Below are 13,264 nucleotides of genomic sequence, written 5' to 3'. Positions count from 1 at the left end.
ATGTTTTTTACTTGTACTATATTATACTATCAAGTATCAGTGTACACATACAATGTGACCTGTTACATTAATACAGAGGCCACGGAAGGCCAGATCACTAATAGCCACTGTCCCCTGATATTACACTTTTTTACAATCACTTTGGCACTCATTTCAGAACCTTGATGTCATTTTTCAAAACTCTAGACACTAAACTCACACCCGATGATCAAAATGCACATTTTTCAAAACTCTAACACTTTTTTACAATTGCTTGGATACAATACACATCAACCTCAGATCATTTGTTCATTGAACTAAAATGACACAACTTAACATCAAAGTATTACCATTTCAAAATGCAATTCACACATTACATCTGAGATCACTGTCTATTCATTTCATTACAAAGATTTAACTATCAATTGATACAGCTGCTCAAAATGATAAGTGACTGTTGCATTACTCTTAATGCATAATTTTATGGAAACTGACAAACAATATTCCATGTTTCGATCATGAAAGTTTCAGGATAATGAGATCCATTGACATCAATAAACGAGGAGCATGAACCAGTTGGACTACATTATCTATGGATGTAATATTTCATCATCATTCATCATCATGTAGCACTTTTCCACACCATGTTTGCAGTGTGGAAGGAAAGTTAGAATTTTTTTCTCTAATACCTGTTTTTCTCTCTTGTATACTTAAGAAAGATAAGGTCAAGCTAGAAGGTCAGGCCAGAAGGTAGTTTGATTTCTGTTTGTTATTTACGATGAGAATCTTGGAGACAATGTCAAACAGTATGATTGAAGTGCCTGCTCCCTAATCCATGTGTTGATCTATGAACTCTGTCCTATAATGATATAAATTCTGCTTAGCTAACTTTTAAGATAACATAGTAATGACTTTCTGATTATAACCAGCTCTTTGATTTTTGTGTATAAAAGCTCTGACTGTTAAAATGAAGGCAGAGCGACTTTGGGATCTACTTGAGTCACTGTTCCTCTCCACGCTGCGTGTATTAAAGGCATTGCAACTAACGCTCCAACCTGGTTGAAGATGATTGTTCTTCCACATCAGATTTGACATTACTGTATGTATGCAGGCCCTTGTAATTGCTTTTCCAATACTGCCAACTGGTTATTGATGATTGATTTCACATTGTGGTACGAGTATCGAGTGAAATGAGTGCTATCCACCCCAGCAACACAGTGATAACATGGAGCCGGCAAGTCATCCAGGTCACAATAGAGGTCAAGCAGTGGGAGGAGGAAGACGTGGTGGTCAAAGGAATGGAAGGGGACATGCACCCCTTCTGAGAGGTGGTCGTGGGCCTCGTCATAGAGGAGGGCTTAGGCCTCACCAGAGAGGCAGCCATGGGCCTCATTTGAGAGGTGTTGGGGGAACGTGGTAGAGGACAAGGCCACGGACCAGACAGCGGCAGCAACAGCAAATAGTGTCCAGTGAAATCCGAGAAATAGTTGTAGAGCATGTTGTAAATCATGGCATGACCATGACTGAGGCAGCTACAATGATTCAATCAAACCTCAGAATCAACTCAGGATCAACTGTGGCCTCAATCATCAGAAATGTCCGTACTGAGAAGCGGCAAGTCTTCAGCATGCACTAAACATTAGGCTACTCTCAATTGTCAAATGACTGTATACTGCATACCAATGTGTAGCACAGAGTATAGTGTGCCTTTTGAAAGAAATGCAGACAGAGTGAAGCAGCTGATGACTGAGTATGTTCAGGTATGTTCAGTTTCAAGATGCCTCTTGTGAAAAATGGTTGTGAGAACCTGAACCTGAACACAGGGCTGATGGAAATTCAGAAGTACAGTAATCAATCCTTTGTTTTACACTAAGCCAGGTGAGGAACACTGCAGTTGACATTTTACTGTAGTTTTGTTCTTTTTTGTAGCTAATTATTGTTGCATGGCTTCAAAGAAACCTATGGTGTGATTTGATTGTATTGCATCAATACATTTCAGATTTTGTTCAATGATTCCACTGTGTCTGTAGTATTCTCTCTACTAGTCCTTTTACAGTGATGTATTTATGTGTAGTACCATAATGAAACATGTATCACATATTTTGTACTACAATATTTAATGATTGTACGAACAACTACACAGTGAAACTATCGGTATCTTCTGTGTGGGTGATCTAAATAAATGTTACTATGGTATTTCATGATAAATGAATTATTTGAACCAACAAGTCTGCAAGTGCAAGGTTTCTTTAAAGATATGAATGCACAATGCAATGTTTTGAACATTGGACAGCCTGTGTTACAAGTGATGACCGTTTTGAGTTTTGTGTCTAGAGTTTTGAAAAATGACATCAAGGTTCTGAAATGAGTGACAAAGTGATTGTAAAAAACTGTATATTCATCCTATTTAATGTGCTCTTTTAAAATGTACTTTTCTTTTTTATGTTGCCATTTCTGTTCTACCAATGTTTCAGTTGTTAGCCAAAGATTGACAGAGTACATCTCATACACACAGGCCAGACAGCAAGGATTACTTTTTGAAATTCAATTACAAATGCTGCATGAACTCATCAATACGATTAGAGCTCCTGAAAGCAATATAACTAACTCACTCTACAGCATCTCATTAGCAGTGAAAAGAAACCAAGAAAGTTGGGACAGTCGACTGTTTACCACTATGTAACATCACCTTTTCTTTTAATAACACTTATTAAGCACTTGGGCACTGAAGACACCACTTGGTTAAGTTTAGCAAGCGGGATTTTCCCCCATTCATCCATTATGCATTTCCTCAGCTGCGCAACTGCACAGGGCCTTCGTTGTCTTAATTTGCACTTCATAGTGCGCCACACATTCTCAATTCGGAGACAGGTCAGGACTGCAGGCAGGCCATGCTAGCACCCGCACTCTCTGCCTACGCAACCATGCGCTTGTAATCTGGGCAGAATGTGGTTTGGCGTTATCCTGCTGAAAAATGCAGGGACGTCCCTGGAAAAGACGATGTCTGGATGGCAGCATATATTGCTCCAAAATGTGTACATCTCTTTCTGCAAAAATGGTGCCCTCACAGATGTGCGAGTTACATGACAGACAGACACTCATACACACTGTCACACCCACACACACACACACACTTTCACAGACAGACACACGCACACACACTCACTTTCACACAGAGACAGACACAAACACAGAGACAGACACACACACACTCACTTTCACACAGAGACACACAAACACATACACTTTCACACAGACACACACACACATACATACATACATACATATATAAGGAAAAGAAACAATACATTTAAAAATCACAAAAAGATGTAATAAAGTACAGAAAATCTAAATGTAATAAAATGTGATCTTTAATACACACAAATATGTATGGCTGGTCGGATGCGTCTTGGACTCGGGTTCCTCTTCATTACGTATAATGCTTTTGCCTTTTGCTATAGCTTTCCGTGGAGGGGATCGTGGGTGAGTTTGTACCATTCTTGGGAGGCTCTGCCTTGTTGGGGCGGAGCTGTGATCCAGGTGAACAGCAGATCGGACATAGGTGGGCATGTGGGCGGAGGAGGAAGGCCGGTCAAGCAAATAAGCTTGCTAAGGTACGCAGCAGCAGCAAGCAGCCCCACCATCCAGTCAGCCAGCCAGTCTGGCTGGCAGTGACTGAGTGGTTGACAGACGGCAAGCAACGGAATGTACGTGCTCTGTGATGTCATAGGAGTCACCTGAGAGAGATGTTTGTGATGTCATCGCTGAGCTGGCTGGCTCTGTGTGTCTTGCTGGCTGTGTGTGTGTGTGTGAGAGAGAGAGAGACTTTTTGACTTTTATCAGACTTCATTGCCTGTTTGCAACACGCAATAATTCATACAAAAGAAAATAAATAAATAAATAAAAAATAGTGTTCCCCTTTGTTTGTCTCCCCCCAACAAGCATTAACTCCGCCACTGATCTGTACACTTTTAAAGAAAGCAACCCAATACACACAACAAAACAACCATCAAATACTAAACCCTATAAATGAATTACATAATAAAAACCAACTCCCCGTCATACAATTCACAAAGGGCATCATTAATACACCAGACCTGTTCAAAACTCTCCAAATCATTCATCAGCCTGTAATAGTTAAACTCTAGTCTGACTCTGCACTTGACCAGCATGGCAAACACTCTCACTGCATCCTCACTGCCCTCCCCACACACTCTGTTCTTCCTAGTCTTATAGACGGCCATTTTAGCCTGGCCCAGCAAGAAGTTTACCAGCTGGTCCACATGTTTGGTCCTTCTGGTGTATCGCGCCCCTAAAATAAAAACCTTTGTGTTAAAAATCAGGTTAAGATCAGTAAAAAGACGAGTTAAAAGACTAAAAATGGGTGACAACCGAGAGCAAGTGCTGAAACAGTGAAACACGGTCTCTCTCTGAGCACAGAATGGGCAGGCGTCGGACACAGCAGGGTTAAGAACAGTAATAAAAGAATTGACAGCAATAATGGTGTGTAACACCCTCCACTGCAGATTGCCAGCTCTCTTATTGAGGGGGGCTTGTACAGGCTTCTCCAGGCGGGCGCAGTGTCTTCCCCCAGCCCCAGCCTGTAAAGTAATTTTAGGAATCACAAAGAAACAGTTGAAAGTGCTAAATAAGTATTTTGATGCACCATATTAATTTAGGAAATTTACATGTTGTTTTTCATCAGCTTCTGTATCTGATGGCTCCACATCACTGGCTGGATTGACAGCAACGACACTCTAAAAAAAGAAGTGTTAAGTTTGAGCATTCAGGACTTGTTTTGAAGATCCTGAATATCACTGGTCCACAATTTATCTGTGAAACTATGGGTTAATCTCCATATACAAAATACTTTTCACACACACTTTAAATTTACAACTAAATTTACATGTTGATGTCTTTCGTCAGCTTCTGTATTTGATGGCTCAATATAACTGGTTGCATTAACAGCAACGGCACACTACAAGAAAATAACATTATATTTAAACATTCAGGACTGGTTTAGCATCACCTCGAATATCCCTAGCCCTTGAGGTCGATTGTTATTGTGGTCTTCAAGACCAGTGCTTCTCAACCTTAGTCCTGGAGGAGGCCCACTGTCTGCTGATTTTCATTACAACAACATTGTAGGTTATATCAGTGACTGTGGTCCTAAAGTACCCCTATGCCTGCTGTTTTTTTTCCAGTTGAGCTCTTAATTACCTAATTGGCTTAACTGAAGCCATTTAACCCTTTTCCCAGGTCTTTGGTTGTTGATGAGTTACAAAGAGCTGGATTGTGGCCCGCCATGACTGGAAGTGAAGAACACTCACTCTAGGCCTTTAACTTAATGTTCATATGTAGGGGCCTATCCATCTGATTTGTTTTTGCACATTTATTAACAGAAAAATTGATGGTACGTGAAATCATCTGAGCTGAAAAATATAATGTTCCACCAATAATAAAATAAATGTATTAATTAAAATTATAGAGATAATAGAATGTTCACAGATTATTAGTTCAGAAAATAAAATATTTTTTTATATCTTAAATAGAATTAACACTCAAATCAGTTGTAGGGTAAACAAGGTCTATTTTTTGGATTGATTTTATAATTATACATGTATGGCTGCATGAAGCTTACCTGAGAATCTGATATTTTAGTAACTTTGTTGCTTCTTGTTGGGTAGTCCACGTTTGCCGCCGTTCTTTTTCTGTAAATGTAAATGGGATCCCATAGGATAACACACAAATCGTTAAACAAAAAAGGTTATAAACACATTGACTACAATACCGGTTAGTAATTCTAGGAATCACTAAGAAACAGTTGAAAGTGCTAAATTGCAGTTTCAGAAGATGAAAAAAAAACTGTAACTGATGGGATATGTAGTACTTTATACTCGAGTGGTCTATGCGATTACACCCTGTTGGTGTTATTAAGAACGCCAAGTACCAGAATGCAGAGCGGGACTGTTTTTTGTGCCGTGACTTGTCGGGGGAAAAACGCGCAGAAAAAACGGACGAGAAGGTGAAGGTAGTATGGCGGTGATGCACGCGTTGGTGAAGTGGGAAAGCGGGGTCGACAAAGACTCTTACAGCGTGATTCCCACTGCTTGCTTTCGCAATTTTGATTTATTCAGCATTGCTGATGATGACGAAGAGACGACTCGAAACTTCAGAGCAGAGTGGAGAGACACGAACAAACCTCCAAAAGGTGGATGGCCTGTCCATGAAGCGCAGATCATTATGACTGGTAACAATGTTTATTTAAAAAAAAAACATTAAAGTCTTTACATGCTATTTGATATATACAATCACAGTATATTTGAAATGAATGTTTAAGTTATTAATGTGTTGTACTTCTAACATACTCTTATAACATGGTAGGTGGTGGTGAGGGCGCTAAAAACTCGTCATACTTGACTGGCATTTGTAAGAACGATTTATTGTGTGTTGTGCTTTACAATAAAATCCCCCAAATCACAAAATAAATTAAACCAGATATAATTTAATAATAATAATAATTTAATAATAATAATAATAATAATAATTTAATTTAATTTAACTTCAGTTTTGATTCAGTGTTGGCTGTTCATCTTAATTTGTATGGTCAAAGCACAGTATTTAATAAATAATTCCTTACCTTGATAAATGTTATTCTTCAGTAATTTAGATTCCAGAGTAATGTATTATAGTTGATCATACTGAAGTAATCTAGAACCACAATACAGACTCTTAATGTGCACTGTCTAATAGTTTAATAATACTGATTATTAAATAAAGTTTTTCAACATAACTTCATAATCCTACATTAATGACTATATGCATTACATTAGACCTGGTAATTGTTGTATTTTATCTCTTTTATTTTTTTCGTAGCTAATGTTAATGACCCACAAAAAGGTCAGTTTGCCAATAACATAGAGCAAGTCTCTCAAGTATAATTGCAGGCATTGATGGTTTTGTTTTCACTTTGCATTAAATATATTACTAGAAATGATTATCATTTAATACTAAGGTTTTTTTCTCCAGAGATTCCAGACCTTTTGGACAATCTGAAAAAAATTGTAACAAAAGCCACATTTATCAGCAATGAAGACAAAAGTGTGTCACCATCAAGTGGTTCTGACAGCCCCACAGCAAATTGTTCTGAATCTGACAAAGAATCACCAAAACAGGTATAACACTCTTGGTCTACAATATTACAAAGACAAGGTAAAAATATATATATTGAAAACAAATATTGGTTGTAAACAATCTAATGATGCTACATTATCAGTTATATTCATAGTTATAGTTGATAATAAGAATGTAATTGAATTATGGGTGTCACAGATTCACTGACTTTATTATGTCTGTAAATTAATAAACTTAGAATTGAGACATACTGTGGTCTTTAATAACACATTTCTGTAACAAAATCACAGCCTTACTGATAATGTATTCCACTTAACATAATATAAGAATAGTTTGGGGATAAACTTGTTTTTTATTTACCATTGTCTTTTAGGTGGAAAAGTTCCCAGGCACTGGAGTTTACATTGACAAACTGTCCTGGATCCTTGCAGAGAGGTGCAGCACGAATACGTCATATGCAAGAACCCTGACGGTTGCTGTCTTTGACTTTCCAACATTACTAAAGAGCAATCTTCGTGGTGGTGGCAGCAAGAGAGATCCAACTTCGGAGACATTAAGATCCTCATTGATGTTATTGAGGATCATATACAGCTGCCTTCGGAAGGACACGACGTGTTTCAGTTGCGGGGCTTTGCAGCCCAGCGGGACCCTCTTAATGCCGGACATCAGCTGCCCGAGCCGGTGCGGATGAACGGAGGGACGTTAGACAGCGTTACCTTCCGGGCAGGAGCAGCGAGCGGCAACACCGGGGTGAAAGTGTCGTCTAACACTGTGCCATTAGCCACTAGCTGATTGAGCAGATCAGTGGTTTTTAAGAAGATAACAATGGCAGCAGACTTGATATTTTCACACCCTGCTACCTCCCCAACCGCTAACACACACTGCTCTAGGGGGCAGAACTGCACCGGAGCGATCTTGACTCCATGGCGTCGGGTCAGTTTTTCAAAAGACGCATTCAGGGGGTCCGACCCCCCGACCCGGGAAGAACTACCGGTACTCCCCCCTCCCCTCCCCTGTTCCCCCACAATAAGAAAAGCACTGAAAACAGAAGACAAAATAAACAAACTGAAAAAAGTAAAGCAACAAAAAAACACAGCCAAAGGACAGAGCTCTCAGCAGCACTCCCGCTCACTGCAGACCCCTCCCACACACTCCCAGCTGAGAGAGAGAGAGAGTTAGTGTCTGTCTGTCTCTCTCTCTCTGTAGATGCATCATAGGGAACATATGTAACAATCTCTCTTTTTGTTTACCAAAAATGAGAATGAACGTATTTCAAGTGGGTGTTGCCTTGGTTGGAAACGTTTTAAGATTATTTATGAAGTGTAAAGTGGATTTGTCTCAGTTCTCCGTAGTTTTCAATGTATGTGCCATTCAGTAGCGTTCATGTTACAGATGTGCCCTATGCAGTGGTAGGGTCAATAAAATGTCAGTAAAACTTTATTTTAGCAATTATGGAGGGGAAGAACTGCAAATAGAGGGTCCCCACTAATTATCTAACTTACCAACAACGTTTCAAATTAGGTCTTGCGAAGCTGCCAAATAATGCTGTATAATCGTATGTGTCTTCATACACCGGCTGCTATAGTCTGATAGCTTTGATTATATATACATATTTTCTCGTGAACCACAAATGCTATTTGCTTGATTTTTACAGAGTATGTTATAAATACCATTGTTATGAAGCCTGACAAATTGTATGCTGTAATTATGAATATTTTCAAATCATTTGTTTGTTTTTCCTAACATGTTACAAATGTTCCCTATGTGAAAGATGCATTATATCTTAATAACGTCTAAACAATTAAAGATATACAGATTATTATTTTCGGTAAAGTTATAACACATTGCTATTAACTATGTGTGTCAGTAAAAGTTTAAAAAATCCTAATAATTTTTTATTGATCCTGCAAAATAGGTGTTTAGGGAACATTTGTAACATTAGGGTTACGATTTGCCATAGACGCGGAATGAGTTTGATTGTGATGTTAAATGGGGTTTAAAGAGAGTCGCCTCGGTGCTGATTACTATTGCTGTGTTTCTCCACTTCTACTCCATGCTTGGGAACGCCCACATCCAGTGACGTCAAAACCGGTGGAAAAGCGGGCCGGTTCAAAAAAGATCAGCTGGATCCCAGGCCGAGCAGCAGCTCCGGCTCCAGCACCGGCACCATGTCGCTGGAAAAGCGCTAAGTGAGCTCACAGTGAGCTCAGTGTAATGTCTGCTCTGGTGAGCTCACAGTGTGACCTAGTCGTGAGTTCACGTCTTCACTGGGTAGTCCTTGACAACTTAATTGACTCAATTCTTGGGCTTAATTGGTCAAAATGACCATTGGTTGAAGGTACTCAGGGACTGATGTGTAGAGAGACTTATTAAACCTGCAGGATTGTGGTTTTCCCAGAACAGAATTAACCAGTGTAGCGTTATGTTGGGTGTATTCTGATAAGAGCATTTTAGCTCTGAGCTGAAGCACTGATCTAAAGAAGACCTCTCCCCCCCAAATTTATCAGATTTCCTTAACTCATCAGCATGTGAACTGGTTTACATCAAAGTGACAGTCTTGGGAGGATGGCACCAAGAATGGGCCAAATAGCTTGGAATCCCTGCTGTGAGATGTCTGGGGAAGGGGGCCTGTAGGAAATAAAAACTCTTTGAAATGGACGAGAGCCGAAATCCCGACACAGAGCTACGAACCCGTGCCAACCGGCATTTCCAAAAGATGGCATGGATTGACATCAGTCATAAATCAAGCCCCCCTCCAATAGGACACTGGGGGCTGAAGCCGAAATCCAATCTCACAAACTAAAGAACCAATCACCTATTGATCTGACAGGCGTATAAAGGGTAACGCACGGCATCTCTCTCTCTCTCTCACCTAAACCAGTAACTCGCTGCCACAGCTCAACTTGTATCTCTGTTGCCAGAACCGGAACCAGAAACCAACTAAGTCTTTACCAGCAACAGAAGGGTTAAACTGGGAGAAGGAGATTGAGCCGTACAAAGAATTATTTTAAAGGACTTTATTAAATAAAGAACTTTACAGACTGCGCTGCCCGCCTGTGCCCAGCCATCCAGCTGGACAATTGACTAAGTCGACTGAATACGAAAGTCATTTAAATAGCTATTTGAGTCTTAAGAAACTTGACCCTTGGAACGAACAGGGCCCTGCTTTCCTCAAAGACTTCGTCTTCAAGTAACTACGGTGGAACCTTGCTTACAAAGATTTTGTGCACAACCTTGGAGCCTTCAAACCAGTGGAAAATCTGTTTGGAAAAGACTCTACATTCGCGAAACCCCAACTTCCAGGTGCATCGACTGAGTGGAAGTTCTTGGACAAAGCCGAACCGGACTGCCTTTGTTCCAAACCACACGGACCTCGTGCCGTGTGCTGTTATCTGAGCCCGAAGCCAGAGAGGCCTCTCTGCGACGAAGTTCACATAAGTTTAACAGTTTGGAGTTTGTGATTCATGACATTTGAGAAATCAATTAGAAATGTTAATCTGTGATTCATAACTCTAGAATGTGTAATATCATTTAGTTTTCTTAAATATAAATGTGTGTTGCATTCAACTGTTTTGTTGATAATTTTAGAAATAAAATCTGTCAACGCCGAGAAATATCTTCTCATTCCTGTTTAACTGTTTAGTCTGAAATTGACACAAGTTAATTGACACCAGATTATAGGTGGCCCTGCCTATCCTTAATCATTGAATAATAATCAGTTAAGGGAAATTGTGGTAACAAGTAATGATAGGATCTTTCTCTCCACCTAAACGTTAATGAGACTGATATATATATAACGAGAAGTTACCTGACATAAATACTAACCTGCATAGTTATTGAATGTCTGACTAACAATACTAATGAGAGACTCACCTTCGTCTTACTAACCGGTATTGTAGTCAATGTGTTTATAACCTTTTTTGTTTAATGATTTGTGTGTTATCATATGCGATCCCATGGTCTTTGATTTGGTCACGGAAGTGATTTGTCTTTGATTTGTTGATCTAGAGTTGAATTTTAATTAGTTTTTCCCTTTTGTATAATTAGTGTAGTGCTACATTTAGTCTTTGTTTTTGAATAAATTTGACAATTTATATCTTTGGAATTGGTGTCTGCATCCAATTATTACAGAAAATGAGTTCTACAAGATTCCAGGATTCGTGATAAGGTGATACTATAAATTCACTTCTTTAATTGAATTTTATAAGTGTACCTTACGCTACACCTTTGACCACCACGTCTTCCTCCTCCCACTGCTTGACCTCTATTGTGACCTGGATCACCTGCCGGCTCCATGTTATCGCTGTGTTGTTGAGGTGGATAGCACGCATTTCACTCGATACTCGTACCACAATGTGAAATCAATCATCAATAACCAGTTGGCAGTATTGGAAAAGCAATTACAAGGGCCTGCATACATACAGTAATGTCAAATCTGATGTGGAAGAACAATTCCTTTATCCCTCTGTTCTCCACCAGGGTTGTGCTGATCGCCTCGATTGGCAAGTTTGCAGTGTGAGGAGTGGATCCATGTCGTCGTTCCTAGGCACTTCACAGCTGTGTGGGTGGTCAGGAGCACCTGGTAGGGCCCTGTCCACCTGGGCTGTTGGGAGGACTTTCTCTTGTGTGCTTTGATATACACAGTCATCTTGCTGGAAGGGGTGGTAAACCTGCTGGGATGGTTCAGTCTGGGCGGCTTTCATCTGTGAATGGACAGCTTCGAAAGCACGTGTTAGTCCCATACAAAAAGACAACATAGCATCATCCATCAAGTGGATGTCCATTTCCCTTACAGACAATGGAGGAGTGATGGAGAGTCTCATAAGTCATCCCATAATAATCTCACACGGAGAAAGACCTGTTTTTCTCAATTTGCTGACGATTTCATTGTCATTAGGACTATAGGAAGGGGATCTGGACGTTTGAGTCCTGTTTGTTTGCATATATTAGACAGCTTATTCTTTAATATCCCATTTTGTTTCTCCACTGCTCCAGCTGACTGAGCCTGATGGGGCAGTGAAAATGTTGTTTACCTCGCAGGGCTTTGCATAGTTCCTGCACTATTGTCCCAGTGAAGTGAATGTTCCTATCACTGGAAATTTCCCTGGAATGCGAAATCTACATATAACATCCCTTAACTGTATTTTTGCTACTTTTACTACTTCAGCCTTCCTACGGGATAGGCTTCAACCCATTTAGAACACCTATATATTATTACAAGTATATATTCATATCCACAACATTTAAGCTTTTGAACACAATCTATTTGCATATTGCAGGATTATGAGCTTGACAAATGTGGCAAGTTCTACAATATTGCTAAGCTGTTACTATAAAACCTGGGGCAAACCAATTTAAAAGACTGATGCACACATCCCCCCTTTGCCCGTGTGGCCAACACCATGCGCCACATGGGCAAACCAGGGAAAGAGTGCCTGTGAGGCAACCAATGCATTAGCAAATGTTTGAGCTCTCTTATGGAAGGTGCAGTGGCCAGTTGCAATTTCCTGGAGCTTTTACAGTGCATCTCAAATTAAATTTCATCCAGCCCCAGGTCATAAAAGTCAAACCCTAGTTACGACATACATAACACATACATTTTGTTGCTTCAAAGAGAATACAAAAGTCAGCAAAACATTCTTTTTTACAAATTCAGTTTGTAAACTGTATTGTACATATATTTGTTGCGTTTTGATTTATAAACATTATACATTGTACAAATCTTAAGTGAAGGGCAATGGACTGATTCTGACTTCATGGCTGTCATTCTATTCATTTGAATAATGTGACATCTCCACTAATAGTACATTATAAATTAAACTATCAATAGAAGAATATGTGCTACTGCGGACGTCATCTGAGCAGTTTCACAATATATTGTAGATTCCTATAATCTGGAAAACCTTTAATTATAGTATTTTAACTTATTTCTCCACTGAGTCAAGCATCACTTCAGCGTAGTGGACCTCAGCATTGGTCTGTTCAAGTTGCTGTGAGGCTGTCTTTAAAGCCGCGCCCTCGGCCTACTGTGTCTCAACAAGAACACCAGCATCTTCTCCATATGGGTCAGACATCGGTTCCTTCAGGACACGATTCATAATATGCATATCTGCCATGTGGAATAAATCAGTCTGAAGACACAATGTGTGGT

General features: G+C 39.7%; 1 non-coding gene across 1 annotated transcript; it reads left to right on the top strand.

The window, feature by feature from the left end:
- The first annotated feature begins 3,390 nt into the window (after nucleotides 1-3,390).
- LOC136737869 (U5 spliceosomal RNA) lies at nucleotides 3,391-3,505 on the top strand. Its single transcript, XR_010812491.1, has one exon. It is a non-coding gene; the product is annotated as a U5 spliceosomal RNA (small nuclear RNA).
- The last annotated feature ends 9,759 nt before the right edge of the window (nucleotides 3,506-13,264 follow it).

The sequence above is a fragment of the Amia ocellicauda genome, unplaced genomic scaffold (assembly GCF_036373705.1).
Source record: "Amia ocellicauda isolate fAmiCal2 unplaced genomic scaffold, fAmiCal2.hap1 HAP1_SCAFFOLD_54, whole genome shotgun sequence".
Taxonomy (NCBI): Eukaryota; Metazoa; Chordata; class Actinopteri; order Amiiformes; family Amiidae; genus Amia; species Amia ocellicauda.
This window is presented reverse-complemented; position numbering and strand designations above follow the sequence as displayed.